Genomic DNA, 16,686 nt, shown 5'->3' with positions numbered 1-16,686 from the left:
AATATGTAAGAAAGAAACTGCCCATGGCTGGATGATCATGATAAAATAGATAACTATGAGTTTCGTGCTTCAAAGACATTACGATTCTTTACCACAATATCATACATATGCATTGACTTGAGGTTCTTCAAGTCTTTAGGGAGAGATATGAGGTAAACGATGGATCTTTTATGAAACTGAAGAAAGACTGGATTATCGTAGTACCTTTCCCACCCGATAGAGGTGGCACACATTCTTTCAAGAACCTCATATGAAGTAACAACTTCATTGGTGGGCAGGTGCACCAGTAACTTCCCACTAGATGCACCTTGCAAAGAAGTAGCACCAGGGTTCTCTACTAGTCTAACCACACATTTTTGAACACCCAAACACAAGCTATGGCATTCTAAAAATATTAAGAAAGGAAGAATAAGAATGTTCGAGATGGAAAATTTCCTAGGGGAATTAAGGTTTATATAGCCATATAGAAAAGCTATTGAGGTAAAGGCTTGTATTCTACTATCCATATAAATAAAATAATACATCTCTCTCTCTCTCTCTCTCTCTCTCTATATATATATATATATATATATATATATATATATATATATATATATATATATATATATATATAGTAGGCGAATTCTCGCACATTACACAAGATTATAATTATATAATTAGAATAATAAATTATAATTCAGTATTTATATATGAAAATCCGATGTTCATAGCTAAACAAACATATATTGATGTGCATAGCAAAACAAACATATATTTAACCTTATGTTTATTAATTGTCACAGTTTAAACTAATTGGTTATGTCTACTATTAATTGAGTATTTTATATGTCGTTTTAAGTTGTATAAATTGTATATCACACATATATTAATTTCTTTTTATAAGGAATAACAAATTATAAGAAAAAAAATAAATACTACAACTTTTGGTTATTTTATACACCGTTTTAAGTTGGGTAAATTTTATATCAGACATATGATGCTTTCTATATATAAATAATAATATATAGCATGAAAAAATGTTATAACTTTTAATAACATAAAAACATTACAACATTTACTATAAAATGTATATCAAAAAGAACTTATTAAATACTTATAAATCATACAAAAACAATAGATAGAAATCAACATACATTTGATAAGGAGAAACACTATTATTCCAACAAAAAAAATTTATTACAATAATCATTGATGCACCAAAACTTATTTTTTTCAACTATTCATATTTGAATCACGAATCGCTTTAAATACATGATTTTCTTATAACCAAAATTTACTTATATATTACTGAAATATCTACAATGTGTATACATATGTGAAAAATAAAAAGACATTACCAATTAATAACCATAAGCTAATTGGAAAATATTCTCAGAGTGAATTAAATAGTTTAACTAATTAAATGGTTAAATATTCATTAATCAATAGTTGGTTAATCAGGAATGTTCCAGAACCCTTATGGGATTATGGTTTGGATGAAATCCCTCTTGGATAAGAGGGAATTTCGGAATTGGTTCCTTGTCACACATGGGATGGAGTACAAAACTTAAGAAGTAATCCAAGACTATATAGGGCCTTAGGGATTTCATTCTTCCTTGCACCTTGGCTTGAAGTTTTTCCAACCCTTTTTACTCTCCCCATAGGGATAATTTCTAAACCTATTAGGGTTTGTGAAATTGACCATTCTCGTATCTATTTTTATTCCACTCTTTGGTGTCATTGGGTATGATACCATTAGAGGGATTTTGGTTTCGGTCCTCTCGTCCAAGCAACTTTGAGGATGGCAAGATCTCAAGCATGGAGGTTACTGACTACATAAGAGGTATGTTATTCTTCTTTATGTTTAATGTTCTCATAGAGTAGCTGTAATTAGTATGAAGCCATAGATCCTTATATGGCATGTACACTTAGGTATATCATAGACTAAATTTTCTACTACCTAGTTTAAGTGTATTTAATGCATAGAAAACACAAAAAAAGCACTATCGAAGTAAGAGGTAAATTCTTTGGATATTCGTTTGGATGGTCTAGGTAGTTGCGGATGTTGCGACAAGTATGGAATACGCAAGTGGGTTCTTGTGGTATGGTTGCCGCGAGATATTTCAGATGTGGATAATATACTCATTTCAGTTAAGACTGTAAAAGGATAGATCAAGGGTCTACTTTCTTTGAAATCAATTAGGTCATGTTCTAGCTAACTGTTTCAAGTAATCAGGATAAGTAATTAGTGACCGACAATTTCTGTTGTATTTGGCATCTCCCGACTAGAAGAATGATGCCTCTAGTATTCTTGTTTATTCTTGCAATGAGTTATTTGATGGTAATTTGTAGGCGAGGTGGGTGGTTAGTCCATTTGTAGATAACTAGATAATTAATGATATGTTGGGACTGTCGGAGTTATTACTTGTGCATCTGCATGAGCTTTTTAATGTTATGGAGGCGGTAATGTTGGGGAAGGTTTCTGAGGTCTCCATCTGAGATTCAAAGTTCCCTTATGATTGGTTGGTTATTATATGAAGGTTTGTCATATTCCATATTATGCACTCTGAGAGTCTAGGTTGTTAGGTATCTGGTTGAGCCAGTCTGAATCTTTGTTGTTTGCAGATGTCATTCGGTGGTAGTTTGAACCCTAAGTAGGGAAAAGTTGATTATTATGATCGGAGGATCAATAGACTGTTTAGTTTGTGGTTTTAGTACAATGAGTTAAGGGAATCTATGGTTTAGGTATGGAAGGTTTTGGTTTAAGTTTATTGTTGCATTAGAGAAGGAAAGTAGGATACCATTGAAGTGCTCGTGGTTAGGAAGTTTTATCGTTTTGTTTCTCAAGGATCCATCGAAGTCCTTCATGGTCACGGAGAATTCAAGGATTGGTTAGATCGTGAGTGTAGAGCAAGTTCTCGTTAGGTCTATGTCTTTAGGAGCGCATGTATTATGCTTACAACAAAATGTTTTAGGGCAAGGAACTCGTTGTGGTTAGTATTTCCTTTCGGAAGCGCCAAGGATCTTGATAAAGGAGTGTTTGAGTTTCTCAGGTTTTGTAACAGATAAAGAGAGCATGGTCAGCTCGTGGGATGGGTCGGTTATCTTTGGTCAAGATGGACAGTGGTTGATCTGTTGGTCAGCTTTAGAGTTTGGTATGTATGTTTCCATATGGGATTTGTTCAATAGTATATGAGTAATGGGTCATTAGGGTTACAACTACAATGCTCTAAGCGGAAAAACATTTAAACAATTAAATGATTAGGGCACATGCAACCTAATAAGGATTTATATCTTTCACATATATATGCAACATACTATGATTTGTCATCCTACAAAACTTTCCTATGAAAGACTAACTCATAAGAACAATAAACTTACCTTGAAGATTGTTTTAGCAAACAATCTTGAATTCTTCTTCAAAACTTTTCGCAATGAACACCACAAGTGTCGTGCCTCTGATTGTTCACACCCGAACCTTAACAACCAAGGGACTTGAAGAGAGAGAGAGAGAGGAGAAGAGTAGAATTTTCGGCCAGATATTCTTAGGGGAAGGAGTGTCAAAAATATGAAGGGTATGTCCCTTTATATAACTGAGTTAGCTTAGTGTCGAAGCTAGGGTTTAAGGAGGAAACCCTAATCCTTTTGCTTGGTGACCAAGCAGCCCATTCCCTCCTCATTCAAGGGCTTGGACGGAAACTCCTTGGGCTTGCCCAAGTGATTTTCGTCCACCTCATCCACTGAGGTCCATGGGCTCCTTTCCTCAACTCTCAATAAATAACCAAACAGACTCTGCACTTTTAATTAATCAAATTAATCCCAAAATTAATTTCAATTAATTTTTGATTAATTATTAATTAAATAATACTATTTCCAATTAGTATATTATTCTCATAATATATTAACAAATTATTTATTTTGATTTCTAATTAATTTATTAACCATATAATAAATTAATAATTCAGTCTCTCTCTCTCTCTCTCTCTCTAAAAGTTATCCTATTCAATTGCTAGGTTTGAGGGCAACCCAAAAGGACTGTGCTACCATCAATTCAAGTTTATACCAATTATATTTAATGACTTAGACAACTAATCCAAAAGTCTCCCACTTGGATAAGTCTTTAACTATAAATGCCAGTATAACTACCGAAATGATCAGCAAATTGTAGCTACCAAAAGCCGATGTCGAACTCTGACCCAGTCAGTTACGTGTCCTAAGATAAGTGATCAAATATTTATTTGTTCTATAGGATGTCATATGCACATGAGACATGGATTGAAATCATTCTCATTGTCTAAAATTCTATTTCCCGATTTATGACGACTGAATTCAGACTACTAATTAAACACATCAATTTAGTTCGGGCTCGGCCAACCACTTCAGATGTCGACACCAAATCATCAAGGGAACCAAAGATATCACTTTTCCCGTTAGGGAAAAAGGAACGAATAAACTTTGACTTATATGATTGTACTATTTACTCATCAAATCATACACAACAATACGTTTTATAACATCAAGTTACTGATACGTTTACGTATTAACAATGCACAACTGAGTTGTAAACTGTTGGATTAGGTGTCTAAGCCCATAACTATTTTTGGTATGTATTTGATTTAATTATGAGCATCGTCCTTTTGCGTTGTCTTCACTCATTCAACTTGATAGGATGACAAGAGGAGAGAGAGTAGGATTTATTATATGAATGATAAATTGGTACTCAAAATGGTTTTATTAATATATTACAAGATTAATATATTATTTGGAAATCATATTATTTAATTAGTATTAATCAGAAATTAATTTGGAATTAATTTGGTGATCAAAAGAGACTGATTAAACTAAGGGGCTGATATTGCAAATCACTGATAATTGCAATTGGGCGGATGGATCACCTTGGAATTAAGGTTGGACGAATTCTATGGGAAGCCCATAAAGAATTCGTCCAAGGGCTATTCTAGAAGGTGTACATGGGCTGCTTAAGGCTTAAGCAGTCATATTAGGGTTTCCACCTAAAACCCTAGCAGCCACAAGTATAAATAGACCCTTTGCCTTGTGAAAATCGGACCTATGCTTCAAGAAACCCTAGAGGGCCGATTTCATCCTTTCTCCTAAGTCTTCCTTTGCAAGAGTGTTTGTGACTCCATTAGAGGTGCAACACTTGGGGCACTAGGCTTTCAGAAGTTAAGGAGTTCTTGTTATTGCTACATAACAAGTGAGGTAATGTTCTAAACCCTAATTTCATATGTGATTTCAAATTGGTATGCTAGTACTTAGGGTTTACAAGCTTTGGATGATTATTTGCATGATAACTTGAGAAAAACCTAGATCCAAAGTATTAGGCTTGCATGTACACCATAGGATTGATGTAATGCTCCAAACTCATCAGTAGTATCAGAGCATAGGGTAGTTTTTCTGTTATATGATGCAAAAGTACAGTTTTCAAATTTGAATTTTTTTTCGTTTTTGTTCTGAACCATGTTCACGACGTGACAAAAGCTTGTCACGACGTGAAGTCGGTTCTGACAGTGAAATTCGAAATTTTTTCTCTAATTTGATTTGGATAATTACCATAAATTATTTTGCAAATTAAAATCTGATTTTTTATTATGGTAATTGATATCCTAATCAAATTAAAAGAGAATTGTCAAATTTTAAGATAATTGCAAGATTATAAGATAAAATAATTATTTGTAAATTTGAATTGAATTATCTTACCATATAAAGTAGATTAGGTCAAATTTTTGATAGAGATAAAAATTATATGATTAATTTAATTATTTTAAATTTGATCTAGAAGTTTTTGAAAGGTTTCAAAATTTTCCCTCAAGTTTTGGAATTTAAAATTTGATTAAAAGTTTTAATTTTGAAATATTAAATTCTAAAACTCTAGTATTTTGAATAGTTCAAATTACACCCTTATGGTTTTATTAAATTAATTAAGTGTTTAATTAAAAGAGAGAATTAATAAATCCACAATGACACGGTTTAAATTTAATTAAATTAAAAGTCTAATTTATTAATAGATTAAACCACTTAGAATTTTAAATGTATAAAATACACCCTTATACTATATAAAATTTAAAGTCTAATATATTATATATGTATAAGTAAAAGTAAGTCTTACCGTTAGTAGGCCTCATTCACGAAGCTGGTCTATAAGAGGTGTTTAAGGAAGTGGCCTGTAAAATGACCTCCATTGGGTATCCACTCTTACCCACCGCACCCTTGACTAGTGGAGGGTCGTTAGCCGAAGGAGTAGGATAGGACAGAAACTTCCATTATAACTATAATGAAATACGAAGTAACTAAATGCTTTTATAAATTCCCAAATCTTAGTTACTTTAGGAAAATGTGAATTTGATTCTAACCCATGAAATTGCACATTGCACCTTATTGGTTGTTAGTGGAGCGTGTGTGGTTAACTGGCACACTAATATGGGACTAATGAAGGATGGCAATGGGTAGCTCGTAGATTATCATAGATCAATGGAGCGCGTGTGGTTAACTGGCACATTGATTAGGTGATAAACGTCTTCGGGAGTACCAAGATAATTTGCATGGTTATTAACACCTTTTTTGTGATCCTCGGTATCCTAGTCACAAACTTAAAGGGCATAATCGAGATTAAACATGTCATTGAAAAGTTCAATGAATCTCAAAAGATCTAGGAATTTTAATTCATTTAAAACCTAATGTTCATGGAGGAAATTGGTAAATCATCAATTACCTACCTTCAAATATTTTGCAATTGGATCACGACATCCCTCTTCCGAATTGTAGAATATTATGTTGGGTCCTAGCCTTAATATTTCATTTGGGTGTTATATTAAGGATTTAAATCAACTAACTTGAATTTCTCCCTTGTAGATGTCTAGTTCTGACGACTATGGTATTCCCGAATCCTTTGGAAAAAGCTTTCCTCCTGAAGATGATATTCCACGATAGGATCGTGAAAATGGAAATCATACTTCTCTTCCTCCACCTCCTGCAATAGTTCTCCCTGACCCACGTGTTCGAAGACTTGAAAAGTTCAAGGTCACTCAAGCCCTATTGGCAAACAAACACGAAGATGGAAAGTCTGTATGTGCTCACGTCTTGGAGATGAAGTTGCATATTGATAGGCTGGGAATGTTGGGTGTCGAAGTATCAAGGAAGCTGGCTGTTGACTTGGTTCTTCAATCACTTCCCGAATCATATAGTAAGTTCATTAAAGATTACTATATGATGGACCACAACGTGACCCTCATTGATCTTACCTATTTGCTAATTTTTGCTGAATCAGCAATGATTTGGCGCACCGGTAAAGCAACTTTGACTGGTAGATCAACCTCCCAAACTTCCATGGACATTGATAATGGCAACATTGGAAGTCCAGAAAAGTTTTCTCTTCCCAATGGAAAGGGTTTGGCCAAGGTCAAACCGTTTGGCCAGATGGTAAAGAGAAAGGCTGAATCTGAGATTGTCCCATGTGCTATTCCAAAAGCATCTGTTTGCTTCTACTGCGAAGAGAAGGGGCATTGGTTGCGAAGCTGCCATACTTACTTGAAAGATCGCAAGGATGGGAGAGTCATGATGTATGACTCTGCTTTAGGAAAATACACTATCTAACTCTATTGAGTTACTATTTTTAGATTCTTAATACATGATGTGATAAGATTGCAGATGTTTTGTAGGATCAAAGAAAGGAAAGGAAGCTTAAAGGAAGAAGTAGGCTGAGTCTGATCGCGAAGATATGGATTTCAATCGCATGGTTCAATGATCAGATTTTTTGAGCTGCTACTTAGGAGTTATGATAGATTGCTTAGGAATATTTAGTGACATAGTTTTCATTTTTAATTGCATTGTAAGGACAAGTTTTTCCACACTTTTATAAATAAAGAAAAAATTAGATTTATCTTATTTTGTATTTCCTTGCAATGACATTTGTGAAAATCGATGTTTGTATGTTCCTATTGTTAGCAATATTGAAAAGGATGTGATTCTTAGTTATGTTATTTGTGGTAGTGTCAAAAATTACCAAATAAGGAATGATTCTCATCACCCAAGTTTCAATTGGATAGAAACTTGGAATCATGCGACTTGTATTGTGTGATGAATGAGAACCTTCGTCTTTGGGAAATTAAGACTAATTCCTTGTTCACATGTATATGTGAGTCAAGTGAAGGACTAGGGGATCGGGTACACTTGGTTGTGCACTGGTCAGGTCCCCCACAAAGAACGATAAGACTATTCGTCATGATTTACTAAAAGTTTAGTAAATATGGTTATGCTTGCAAGATTAAGTGTAATTCTGAATCATTGAAAAGGTTTCAATGTATAGCAGAACGAATAAGAAGAATCAATTAGGCAGAAAGATAATAGTTTCTCCAATCTGAAAAGAAAGGAGAGTACTTATGTATCATGTTTGATGATCATCTTAGTAATTATGAAACCATATCACAATTGATCCTCTGAGAACACCTTAGTTCACTTGTATGGCTAAGAAGAGGAATCGTGAATTGTTGAAATGGTTAAATCAAGAAGATAAATCATACTTCGTTCCAAAATCAAGTCTTAGAGTAGTACTCCAAGATTGTGCCTTGAGTGACACATCTTTAGTAGGTTTATAACACTCATCTAATGTGGAGTAGAAATGTTTCTTACTCTTGCACATTTGAAATTGGTAAGTTGTGATGTCTTGGATAAGACAAAGACCAACTAAGACCAATTGTGTGAAGTGTTTGTTTTGATAAGAATCCGCACTAACTCTTGAATATTTGTTTGTTAAGGAATGTTTCTTGACAAGAGAAACTTATATGTCAAGAAGTCAGTGGGAGTCTTGAAGATCTTGAAAAATTTCAAGAACTTATCAAGATTAAACCTATTGTTTATCACTAGCACGCGACTTGAGGTTTGTAACCTATCGTGTTGACATATTCTTGTTTTTGTGCCCATTCCTGATAAGTTAACTATGCATGTGAGTTCTACGAGTTCTCAATTGACTGCATAAGGCAAAACATCTTGATTGGTGAAACTTCACTGATCTGTGTGGGTGAGCTGCTCAACAACCTGGAAGCAATGGTAGGCGCTTGTGCTACTAGATGGCAAGAAATTAAGATTGAACAAGTTCAGTCCATATGACTTTGGATTTGTCACAAACCTTGTCTTGTGATTATGGTTATGACTAATTCACATGGATAGGAACACATACACCATAAAATCTAAGTGACATAAGGTTTCTCTCCGCTTCATGAAAATGATTGTAAGGAAACGCTTTCACTAAGTGGATTTTAAGGAGATAGCAGTTGTGTAACTTGCATTCTCAAATTCGAGTATGATTACGACATCCCTCTTCATAGTTCAAATTGTGAGAAATGGAAAATAGTTTGAACATTTAAGAGTTATTGTTGTAAGTTATGAAATTATTTAGACACACATATAAGCTTTCTAATAAAAGGTGTATGGGCTTGAGAAGCATAGATAAAGGTTTATCGAAGCATGTCGTCTCATAAATCTGAACTTTATAAAGAAAGTCAACAATTATTGAATTTCTAGAAGTACATCTGATTCATGGGTACATGTCAAAGCTAGTGGGAGCATAAGTGTTATGCAGGAAAGAAAAAAATTATTATACTAGTGGGAGCATAATTATTATAAGTATTGCAAGGTAGCAATGTTGATTTATAGGAAACTAAAGTTTTAATTTGCAAAGTCGCAGAGTTTGAAAAGTTGTCTCGCTATAGTATGGGAGAGGATACTTATACTTTATTTCAAATCTAGAAGTTTAGATTGAAGTATTAATCAAACTTAGTCATGGACGTATATGAATATCATGTTGAAATGTTTCAACATTGAGAATTCTATATAAGGAAATATTATAGCAAGAGACTGGTAAAGCATCATGTCTTTATGTAAGACATTATGAATCGTATCCCATACGCTTCAGGTATAGGATCGATTGCATATGATGTAATATTCGACCGTTCTGTCTTTTCCAAATGCTTGGGGCATTAAGAGGGAAAAAGGACTAGAAGAAGATATGACTAAGGTAGTTAAACAACCGTTAAGGACAATCTAAGGTTCGCTAAGGATTTGTCGCTTGTGGGAAGTTGGAAGTATAGTAGTGAATGTACTATATTGACATTATTATGAATAGATAGGATTCTATTAAGAATGAGTTGTCATATGGCAAATATGGAAATGTTTCCATAATAGGAGTTGGATATTAAGAATCTATGTGTAGGTTAGAAACTTTTATGCGAGAAGGATGTTCAAAGGAATGTACTTTGAATGTGAGACTTCATATCTATGGAGTTATCTTGTAACAATCTCAAATAGAGCACTTTGTAATATCATTGGCAAAGGCTTTGTGACCTTGGTGTTATGACATTACAAAAGGATCATTGCGTAAAATGTTAGAATCTAACGCATTCTAATAATGGCAAGAATTTGGTATTCTTACACCTGTGATAAGGATTGGGAATTGTGAAATGAGTATCATTGGAAATGTGTTCAATTGATCTATTTCACAAAGAAAGGACCATAGGTAAACATAGTGTGCATGCTTGGAGCATGGGATAACTATTGTTTCAATTCAAGTATTTAGTTGATTGCTCGAAACATTATACAATGAATAATGTGTAATCAATATGGTGATTAAATAATATGTGTTTTATTTATACTCAAAAGTGTTGAGACCATATTGGATTCGATTATTCTTGTGTTTCACTTCGCATGTTTTTACTTCCCGAATAATAAGCTTATTCAAACTATCCACAGTCGATCATACGTTGGAAGTAGGTATTGAGGCAAGATTGTCATGAATTGGCTTGTAGATTGTCTAAAGCGTTTAGACATAGCAAAATTTGCTACAATATTCATGAGTGCTTATGAAATAAGATTTGAGTATTGGATTAAACCCACGCTCACATGAATCACTTCATGGATTTTATCACGAGTGTTTGTGAGACGATAATATGTTATATTCTTGAAACGGAGAGATATGAGTTGTTGTTTACAAGTCGGTTGCACATTGATAATACGTAAACGCATCAGTAACTTGATGTTATAAAACGTATTGTTGTGTGTGATTTGATGAGTAAATAGTACAAGCATATGAGTCAAAGTTTATCTATTCCTTTTACCCTAAGAGGGATAAAAGTGATATCTGTGGGCCCCTCGATGATTTAGTGATGACACCTAAGCACTTGGCGAAGCCTGGACTAAGTTGATGTGTTCAATTGAAGTCTATTGTCGGTCGTCATAAATCAGAAATCAGGAAACAACACATGAACAGAGAGAATGATTATAATCCATGTCTCAGTTCATATGATATCTAGAATGGAGGAATATATGATCCCTTATCTAAAGGACGCGTTATTGATAAGATCAGAGTTCGACAACGGCTTTTGAGAGCTACGATTGCGAATAAAATTCTGAAGTTGTACTTGAAATAATAGTTATTAGACTTATCCAAGTGGGAGACTGTTGGATTAGGTGTCTAAGCCCGTAACTATTTTTGGTATGTACTTGATTTGATTATGAGCATGGTCCTTTTGGGTTGCCTTCAGTTATGCAACTTGATAGGATGACAAGAGGAGAGAGAGTAGGATTTATTATATGAATGATAAATTGGTACTCAAAATGGTTTTATTAATATATTACAAGATTAATATATTATTTGGAAATCATATTATTTAATTAGTATTAATCAGAAATTAATTTGGTGATCAAAAGAGACTGATTAAATTAAGGGGGCTGATATTGCAAATCACTGATAGTTGCAATTGGGCTGATGGATCACCTTGGAATTAAGGTTGGACAAATTCTATGGGAAGCCCATAAAGAATTCGTCCAAGGGCTATTCTAGAAGGTGTCAATGGGTTGTTTAAGGCTTAAATAGTCATATTAGGGTTTCCACCTAAAACCCTAGCAGCCACAAGTATAAATAGATCCTTTGCCTTGTGAAAATCGGACCTATGCTTCAAGAAACCCTAGAGGGCCGATTTCATCCTCTCTCCTAAGTCTTCCTTTGCAAGAGTGTTTGTGACTCCATTAGAGGTGCAACACTTGGGGCATTGGGCTTTCAGAAGTTAAGGAGTCCTTGTTATTGCTACATAACAAGTGAGGTAATGTTCTAAACCCTAATTTCATATGTGATTTCAAATTGGTATGCTAGTACTTAGGGTATACAAGCTTTGGATGATTATTTGCAAGATAAATTGAGAAAAACCTAGATTCAAAGTATTAGGGATTGCATGTACACCATAGGATTGATGTAATGCTCAAAACCCATCATAAACAACAACTCATATATCTTCATTTCAAGAACATCAGATATATCATCTCAAAATCACTCGTGATAAAATCCATGAAATAATTCTCTGAGCGTGGGTTTATCCAATACTTAAAATTCCCATTACTAAGTACTCATGAACATTGCAATAAAACTATTTCTATCTCTAATATCCATAGACAATCTACATATCAATTCATGACAGTCTTAATTCGCTACTTACTTCCAAAAGTACGAGCGACTGTGGAATTTCGAATAATCAAATTATCCAGGAAGTAAAACATGCAAAGCAAAACACAATAATAACCTAATTAACTATGGTATCAAAACTATTGAATATAAATAAAACTCTTACTATTTAATCACTATATTAATTAAGACTTGTATAATCTTTCGAGTAATCAACTAACCACTTGAATTATACATTAGTCATGCCATATTATGAACATGCATACTATGTCTCTCTATGGTCATTCCTTTGTGAACAGATCGACTGGACACTATTCCAATGATGCTTATTTCACAATTCTAAATTCTTGTCACTACTAAAAGTGTTAGAATTCCAACCTTACATGTACTGTCCTTTTATGATGTCGTGGCGTCAAAATCACCGAGACTTAGCCAACAATATTACAAAATGCTCCATTGGAACTTTGTTACTAAGAGCAATTCCATGGTAATGAAGTCTTAAATTCAAGATACACTCCTTGAACACCTTCCTTGCATTAAGTTTCCAAGTCACATGTAGATTTAATAATCAACTCCCACTATGAAAATATTTTCATATTCCCATATCATCATCAATTCTGAACAAGAGTCACCTCCATCCAGAATTATGTCAATATGGTCCATCCAAATTAATACTTATACTTCCAACTGTCCACAAGCAACCAATCTTTTGGTATAACCTTAGAATGATCTTGACAGCTATTCCTGAACTTTAGTCGCGCAAAGTTCTAGTCCTTTTTCCCTTATCAATGTCCAAGGCATTTGGAAAAATCAGAACAAGTGAATATTATAGCATATGAAAATGGTCCTATATGTGAAGCATATTGGACTCAATTCATTATGTCTTACGTAGAGACTTTGTATCTCCTGCTATAATATTTCCATATATCCAATTTCCTATGTTGAATCATTTCAACATGATATTCATATATATATATATATATCCAAGACTAAGTTCTATTAAACCCTTCAATCTAAACCTTTAGATTCGAAAGGAAGTATGAGTGCCCTCTCCCTTAAGTCTAAATATAGCGAAACAATTTCAAAACTTTGCAACTTGCAAATTTGTAAACTTGGTTTCCTACAAATAGTATTGCCAACTTGCAACATTTAGGATAACAGTTATGCTCCCACTAGCTTTGGCATGTACCCATAAATCAACTAGACTTCTAGAAATCAATACTCTTGACTTTCTTACTAAAGTGCAGATTTCTAATACGTGATGTTTCGACAAGTCTTCAACTAGACTTCTCAAGCTTATACACCTTCATTAGATAGTATATGTGTGTGTGTTCAAACCGTTTCAGAACTTATAACAATATGTCCTCAAAGTTCAAACAATTCCTTGTCAAATCTCACAATTCAAACTATGAAAAGGGATGTCGTAATCATATTGCGAATTTGAGAATGCAATTATCAGAACTACTTACCATAATGATATTTATCAGATCTTTAAAATGTACTAGCGAAAGTGTTTCCTCATAATCATTCTTATGAATTAGAGCGAAACCTTTTGCTACCTAGATTTTATGGTGTACATGTTCCCATGCATGTGAATCTATCATTTCCAACCTACAATCATAAGATAACGTTTAGGACAAAACCAAACTCAAATTTAGTTTTCCTTTCATGGACTGAACTTTTCTTATTCTTAATTTCTTGCCATATGATAGCACAAGGGCCAACCAATGCTTCCAGGTTTTTAAGCAACTCACTCATATCGATCAATGTACTTTCACTGACCAACGTGCTCTTCCTTTTGCAGTCAAATGAGAAACATAAAACTCATAAGTATTGCAAACTCAACTAGAAGGTGCACAGAAACAAGAATGTGTCAACTTAACACGATAGGTTATCAACCTCAGGTCGTGTACTAGTGATAACTAAAAGGTTTATTTTTCAATTGACTCCTAAAACTCTCAAGATCAATAAGATTCCCACTGGCTTCTTGACATATGAGTTTTTCTCTCAAGGAACATTTCTTGACGAGCTAAAACAAATATTCAAAAATTAGTTTGGATTCCTGACAAGAAACACCTCATGAATTGGTCTTATTTTATCCTTTGTTTTAACCAAAACATCACAACTTCCAATTCCAAATGTGCTAGACTAAGAAAACATTATTACTCCACATTTCATGAGGTGTTATAAACCTACTTAGTATTAAATAAGTTTTCAAGATATGATGTGTAGTAACTTTAGCGTGGCTCTAAAACTTGATTAGAAACGAAGTATGACTCATCTCTTGATTGAACCATTTCAACAATATCCGGTTTCTCTTCTTAGTCAAACAATTTCACTAAGATGTTCTTCGATGATCAATTGTGCTATAGTTCCATAATCATTAAGATGATCATAAAACACAACACTAAAGTACTCTCCTTTCCTTTCAGATTGGAGAAACTTTTATCTTTCTGTCTAATAGATTATTCTTATTCGTTCTGCTACTCTTTGAAACTTTTCAAAGCATCAAAATTATGCTTAATCTTATAAACACAACCACACTTACTGAAACATCGGTAAATTATGACAAATAGACTTATAGACACAACACTAAAGTACTCTCATTTACTTTCAGATTGGAGAAACTTTTATCTTTCTACCTAATAGATTATTCTTATTCGTTCTGCTACTCTTTGAAACTTTTCAAAGCATCAAAAATATGCTTAATCTTATAAACACGACCACACTTACTGAAACATAATTAAATTATGACGAATAGACTTATCGTCCTTTGTGGTGGATCCGAATAGTCCATATCAACATGTACTAGATCCATTAGTCCTTCACTTTGAGTCACATAAACATGTGATCAATGAATTAGTCATAATCTTCCAACGATCAAAATTCTCATACATCATGCAATTCAAATTGCATGACTCTAAGTTTCTGTCTAATTGAATCTTGGGTGATAAGAATTCTTTATCACTTAGTCAATTATGATGTTACAATAAGCAATATAAGAAGAATCAAATCCACATTTAACATTGCTAATGATATAAATGTCACCACCAATTTTCATAAATGCCATTGTAATATAAAGTAAGCCAAATATATAAACCAAAATTTCACTTTTATTGACAATAAACGAAAACTTTGGAACTTGTTCTTACAATGAATAAAATGAAAACTATGTTTTTAGACATTTCCTAAGCAATCTATTAAATTTTCATAACTCCTAAGCAGTAGCTTCCAAAATCTGATCATTGAACCATGCAACCGAAATCCATCTGTCACAATCAGATTCAACTTATTCTTTTTAAGCTTTCTTCTTTCTCTTTGATCCTACAAAACATCAAAATGTGATCATTACATCATGTATTAAGAATCTATGAATAGGAACTTGTTAAAATAATGGAGTTAGATAATGGATGTACCTGAAGTAGAGTCACACGACTTGACTTTTCTCTAAGATCTTTCAGGTAATCTGGTCAGCTTTCCAACCAATGTCCCTTCAATTGGCAATAGAAACATATAGACTCTTTAGGGTGAACTCATGGAACTATCTCAGAACTAGCCTTTCTGTTTACCATACGATCAAACAGTTTGACCTTAGCTGATCCCTTTCCATTGGGAAGAGAAATATTTTATGGACCACCATTGTCACTATTGTCAATGTCCATGGAACTTTGGAATTAGACCTTTCAAGTACCTTTGTTTCACTTGTGCTCTTAAGCATTTCTGCTTCAACAACAATTAACATATGTGTCAGATCAATTAGGGTCACGTCGAGGTTCCTCATATAAATGTTCTCAATGAATTGACTATATGACTTAGGAAGCGAAAGTGGAACCAAATCAATGGCTTGATCCCTTGGAAAACGAAACCCATTCTATCCAGTTTATCAATGTACGATTTCATTTCCAGAACATGCACATACACAAAATTTCCATCTAATGTCTACATGCCAATAGGGATTGAGTAGTTTCGTATCTTTCAACTTGAGGAACACGCAACGTTGGGAGAGTTACTGGAGGAGGAGGAAGAGTTGAAGAAGCATGATGTCCAGTTCCACCATTCCCGAAGAAGAGAAAACATTTTCACCTTTATCTGAAAGTGGAAGATCATCTTCAGAAGATAGAGGAAACTATTTCCAAAAGAATGAGGAAGACCATAGCTATCTCATTCTAACATCTATAAAAGGGAGAAAAGAGAATTCAAGTTAGTTGATTTTAACCCTTAATTATTAACCCATAAATTTT

At 33.7% G+C, this 16,686-nt stretch overlaps 1 pseudogene; it reads right to left on the bottom strand.

The window, feature by feature from the left end:
* Nucleotides 1-53: 53 nt before the first annotated feature.
* LOC145112048 (flowering-promoting factor 1-like protein 3) lies at nucleotides 54-1,641 on the bottom strand (annotated as a pseudogene).
* Between the last annotated feature and the right edge of the window lie 15,045 nt (nucleotides 1,642-16,686).

The sequence above is a fragment of the Lactuca virosa genome, chromosome 5, assembly GCF_052849685.1.
Source record: "Lactuca virosa cultivar CGN04683 chromosome 5, Lactuca_virosa_CGN04683_v6, whole genome shotgun sequence".
In the NCBI taxonomy this organism is placed as follows: Eukaryota; Viridiplantae; Streptophyta; class Magnoliopsida; order Asterales; family Asteraceae; genus Lactuca; species Lactuca virosa.
The sequence above is the reverse complement of the archived record's forward strand: the minus strand, read 5'-3'. Positions and strand labels throughout refer to the sequence as shown.